This window comes from Arachis hypogaea, chromosome 10 (genome assembly GCF_003086295.3).
Source record: "Arachis hypogaea cultivar Tifrunner chromosome 10, arahy.Tifrunner.gnm2.J5K5, whole genome shotgun sequence".
Lineage (NCBI taxonomy): Eukaryota > Viridiplantae > Streptophyta > Magnoliopsida > Fabales > Fabaceae > Arachis > Arachis hypogaea.
Window position 1 is genome coordinate 43,929,967 of NC_092045.1, and position 5,636 is coordinate 43,935,602.

Below are 5,636 nucleotides of genomic sequence, written 5' to 3' on the forward strand. Positions count from 1 at the left end.
AATCTGGTTGTGAATTGTATTTTGAATTACTGATTTTTATGATGAGTTGGCTGAGATTTTGATCTTGAATAAGTTATTTTGAATTATTTGATATTGGATTGGAATTTTGATATATTGGAATGGCTGTAAAATGAACTTGTGATGGGTTGGAATCGGTTGAAATGCGGCTGTAAGTGGTGATTTTTTTTCTGAGTTATGATTTGAATTAAATATGGTAGTGGATGGTGATTAAGCTTGTGTTACTTACTGAATTGAAAATATGTTGAGTTACTTATTGAGAAAAACTGACATGTTGATGATTGATGAATTGAGTTTGAATTGTGATTGGTTTTGTTGCGGTGAATGATTAACTGGTGATACTGATTTTGATTTGAGGCTGTAACTGTTACCGATTTTCTGATTGTTTGGAATTACTGAGAATCCTGTTATTTGATTATGTTGAGCTGGTTGCCATAGGCTGATTTGCTTGATGGTTGCAAATTGACTGAAATTATGATCTTTGACGGATTTATATTGAATTGAATGATGTGCTGGTTATTTGATATATTGTAACGGTAGTGGATTTGGTTGGTGACTGATTGAAGAATGGTTTTGGAAAATTAGTTATGAGTTTTTAAAGTTAGACTGGTTTACTTTTAAAATAAATGATGACTGGGTGAGATTCTGATTTTAATTGATGAAAGGATGTTAGTTCTTAAACTGAATTATGATGAGATGATTATGGAAGTTGCTGATAAATGGATGGAGAATTGATTGTATTTAATTTTGAAAGGATTTTATGATAAGTGAAAAGTAAATATGAAATGGTGGGATTGGATTGATGGATTAGCAGAAATTATGGAGTATGATTGATTTGTTAAATATTATGAATTGTGAATGTCTGATTGATTGACAATTATCTAGTTGAAAATTGTTGGGAAAAGGACTGGTGATTTGTGGAAAAAGAGGGAACCCGTAAGGGTGGCTAAGTCCGAGTTTTAGGGGAGGTGCTGCTGAAATTTTATAAAATCTAAAGTTTTATTTGAAAAGTCATTTTAGAAGCTTTGAATTTGAAAAAAAATGATATTATTTGAGTTTTATTCAGTAAAGAAAAGAATTATTCTATTTTAATTTCGATTTACTAAAGAAAGGTTTATGTTTCAAAATTAAATTATCTAGGAAAGAAACTATATTTTAAGATTGATTTAATATGAAAAGAAGTTATATTTTGAGATTTATTCAACATGAAAAGAGTTATGCTTGGGGTTTGAAATAAAGGATTACTTTTTAGAAATTTAATGAATATATAATATTTGAACTTGAATGGTAAAGAAAGATGGTTTCTTTTAAGTGCTTGAGAAGTTGGTAAACTTGAAAAAAAGTTTTATTTGGTTACTTTTAGTAAGAGGGTGATGTTTTGGAAAGTATTTAACGAATTTAAAACAAATGATTTTCTTGAGTCTCTTGAAAGAAAATTAGACTAGAAAATGGTTTTAACATTGGTTTGAGTTAAGAGGTTGCAAAAGTGGAAGTCGTAAGGTTTGTACAACATAATTGAACAAAGAAAGAGAGAGATATTGTATAAGAATATGTAACTGGAGATGAATAACGAGAATGATAACTTATGATGATAATTACACTGATTCTTTTGAGGAAAGGTATTTAGTTTATGAAATTGTTGACAAGGACGTGGGTTTTGTCCCGCTTGCGTATTTATGATTATAAAAGAGAATAAAAAGCAGAGGACCTGTTGAAAGGTCATTTGTTTCTTGAGGCAACCCAAGAGATGTGTTTATTCATTTGTTGCATTATGGCAACTCCTGAGATGTTTATGTGATGATCTGCTGCGTGAAGGCAGTCAGATAGATGGTGGTGTGACCACTGAGAACGCTTTCCTGCGGTACAGATTTATATTTTGATTCTGTAAGGCAGAGGGGTTATTTCCTGCTACAGAAGTACCGTGACCACCTGTTTCATTTCTGTAGTGGCAGAGGGGTTATTTCCTGTATACAGAAGGTGTGTCGGCGTACATCCCTGCAGTGGCAGATGTGTTATTTCCTGCGTGCAGTGGACCCTGTGGTGGCAGAGAGGTTATTTCCTGTACACAGGGGTATAGCCAATAGGAAAGCCTTATCCAGACAGAGGTTGCTGGATAACGTCGGGAGCGGGTCTGTAACCGACAAATGAGCTCATTACCTGCACTAGGGCTAGACATGCATCATCCTTATTTGCGCATCTGCATTTGATTGTGTTTGCTTGTTTTATTTCTTTGTAATTTGTGTTGCTTGTCTTGTTTCTTTGTGATTGTGCTGTTTGTCTTAGTGACTTGCTTGTGTGTTTGATTAGATATTTTTGTTGATGCTGTGAACTTAGTAAAGTATTGAGGAATGGTATTTGTGAAATGAGGTTTGGGTATATTATTTATGTTGCTGATTTACTTAGTTAATGTGATGGTTGAGGAATGCTATTTGTAGCTGATGAATTGCTAATGCGGTTGAGACTTTATGTAAGTAATATGATTTAAAGAAAGGGATTTAAACGGTTTCAAGTAAGTCTTAAGAAATATTTGAAAAGGTTTGATAAAGAACACTACATTGGAAACTTGAGTTAATTATTTGCATGTTAATCATTACGTTTACGGCATTCCCATTCCCTACTGAGAACGTGTGGTTTGTTCTCACCCCAAAATCTTCCACCTTTTCAGTGACATAGGTTCGAAGACTCCGTTTGAAGCTGCGGGAGATTATAGATCTTATTTATGAGTTAAATTTATGACTTGAGTTATTTTCATAGAAGTTCCGTCGCTCTTATTGCTTAACACTTTTATTTTATACAGAGGGATAGGATTTGTATGTGAGTTTTATTTGAAATCTTTTGTATGACAGATATTACTATTAATAATTATGTGATTATTATTACTTGGTGATGCTTGCTATATGATTTGATAAATAAAAACAAAATTTTCTGGTATTTTTACTAAAACTGGATCGCAATATCGAACTAGAGGCTCAATAGTAAATAGTTAATAAAGGAAAGCAGGTTGGTAACGCCTTACTTTCGGTATGATCATGACGTTCTGGAAGTTGGGTCGTTACAGTGATTGTGTACACTGAGCATGCTGCTCTTAGATATCTACTCACAAAGCAGGATTCAAATCCCAGGCTCATAAGATGGGTGTTGCTTCTGCAAGAGTTTGATATAGAAATAAGAGACAGAAAAGGGACAGAGAATCAAGTAGCTGATCACCTGTCCCGGATAGAACCAGTAGCAGGAGCATCCCTCCCTCCTACTGAGATCTCTGAAACCTTTTCGGATAAGCAATTGTTTGCTATTCAGGAAGCTCCGTGGCTTCCAGACAGTGCAAACTATAAGACTCAAGGTTCTCCTTCTGTAACCATGGAGAGGAAGCATGAAAAGCTTCTTTCAAAATAGAGTCAAACAGAGCCACCACAGTCAAACTCTAAGTTTGGTGTTGGGAGGCCACAACCAACTTCTAAGTTTGGTGTTGAACCCCCACATTCAAACTCTAGGTTTGGTGTTGGGAGGTTCCAACATGGCTCTGAGTATCTGTGAGGCTCCCCGAGAGCCCACTGTCAAGCTACTGACATTAATGAAGCACTTGTTGGGAGGCAACCTAATGTTATATTTATCTATTTTCCTTTAATTTATATTTTCTGTAGATTGATGATCATGGGAAGTCACAAAATCAATTAAAAAAGTAAAAACAGAATGAAAAACAGAAAGAAAAATAGCACACCCTGGATGAAAATTTGCTGGCGTTTAAACGCCATTGAAGACAGCAAATGGGCGTTTAACGCCCAGTCTGGCACCATTCTGGGCGTTTAACGCCAGAAAGGGGCACCAGACTGGCGTTTAACGCCAGGAATGGGCAAGAAGCTGGCGTTAAACGCCAGAAATGGGCAACAACCCGGCGTTTAATGCCAGGATTGGCAGAAGGAGCATTTTTGCTTGCTACTTGGTGCAGGGATGAATTATCCTTGACACCTCAGGATCTGTGGACCCCAGAAGATCCCCACCTACACCATCACTCTCTCTCTTCTTCACCCATTCACCAATCACCTCAATACCTCTTCCCCAAAAATCCCTCTTCAAATCCCACCATTCTCTTCACCACTCACATCCATCCTTCATAAAATCCCACCTACCCTACCCCTCTCTCCACCCCTATATAAACCCATCTTCACGCCCTCATTTTCACACATCATACACACTACTTCTCCATCTCTTCCATTTTATTCTTCTTCTACCCCTTTCTTTCTTCTTTTGCTTGAGGATGAGCAAACCTTCTAAGTTTGGTGTGGTAAAAGCATTGCTTTTTGTTTTTCCATAACCATTTATGGCATCTAAGGCCGGAGAAACCTCTAGAAAGAGGAAAGGGAAGACAAAAGCTTCCACCTCCGAGTCATGGGAGATGGAGAGATTTATCTCAAAAGCTCATCACTAAGAAAAGGATGGAGCAAACAAGAGCTTGAGTAAATTCCTCATCATGAAATTCCTGAGATGCCTTAAGGGATGCATTTCCCTCCACAAAGCTCTTAGGAGCAAATCAACACCTCCCTAGGAGAATTGAGTTCCAACATGGGGCAACTAAGGGTGGAGCACCAAGAACATTCCATCCTCCTCCATGAAATTAAAGAAGATCAAAGAATCATGAGAGAGGAACAACAAAGGCAAGGAAGAGACATTGAGGAGCTCAAGCACTCCATAAGATCTTGAAGAGGAAGAACAAGCCGCCATCACTAAGGTGGACCCGTTCTTTAATCTCCTTTTCTTTATTTTCCGTTTTTCGAATTTTTATGCTTATGTTTATCTATGTTTGTGTCTTATTACATGATCATTAGTATCTTAGTGTCTATGCCTTAAAGCTGTGAATGTCCTATGAATCCATCACCTTTCTTAAATGAAACTAGTTGAATTAGTTTGATGTGGTGACAATACTTTTTGTTTTTTGAATGAATGCTTGAACAGTGCATATATCTTTTGAATTTGTTGATTAAAGAATGTTAAATTTGTTGGCTCTTGAAAGAATGATGGAAAAGGAGACATGTTATTGAGGATCTGAAAAATCATCAAATTGATTCTTGAAGCAAGAAAAAGCAGTGAATTCAAAAAAAAATAATAAATATAAAAAGTGATACAAGGCAAAAAGAGTGTGCTTAAGAACCCTGGACACCTCTAATTGGGGACTCTAGCAAAGCTGAGTCACAATCTAAAAAGGTTCACCCAGTTATGTGTCTGTGGCTTGTATGTATCCGGTGGTAATACTGGAAGACAGAGTGCTTTGGGCCACAGCCAAGACTCATAAAGTAGCTATGTTCAAGAATCATCATGCTTAACTAGGAAAATCAATAACACTAACTGAATTCTGAGTTCCTATAGATGCCAATCATTCTAAACTTCAAAGGATAAAGTGAGATGCCAAAACTATTCAGAGGCAAAAAGCTACTGGTCCCGCTCATCTAATTGGAGCTAAGTTTCATTGATATTTTGGAGTCTATAGTATGTTCTCTTCTTTTTATCCTGTTTGATTTTCAGTTGCTTGGGGACAAGCAACAATTTAAGTTTGGTGTTGTGATGAGCGGATAATTTATACGCTTTTTGGCACTGTTTTAGTATGTTTTTAGAATATTTTAGTT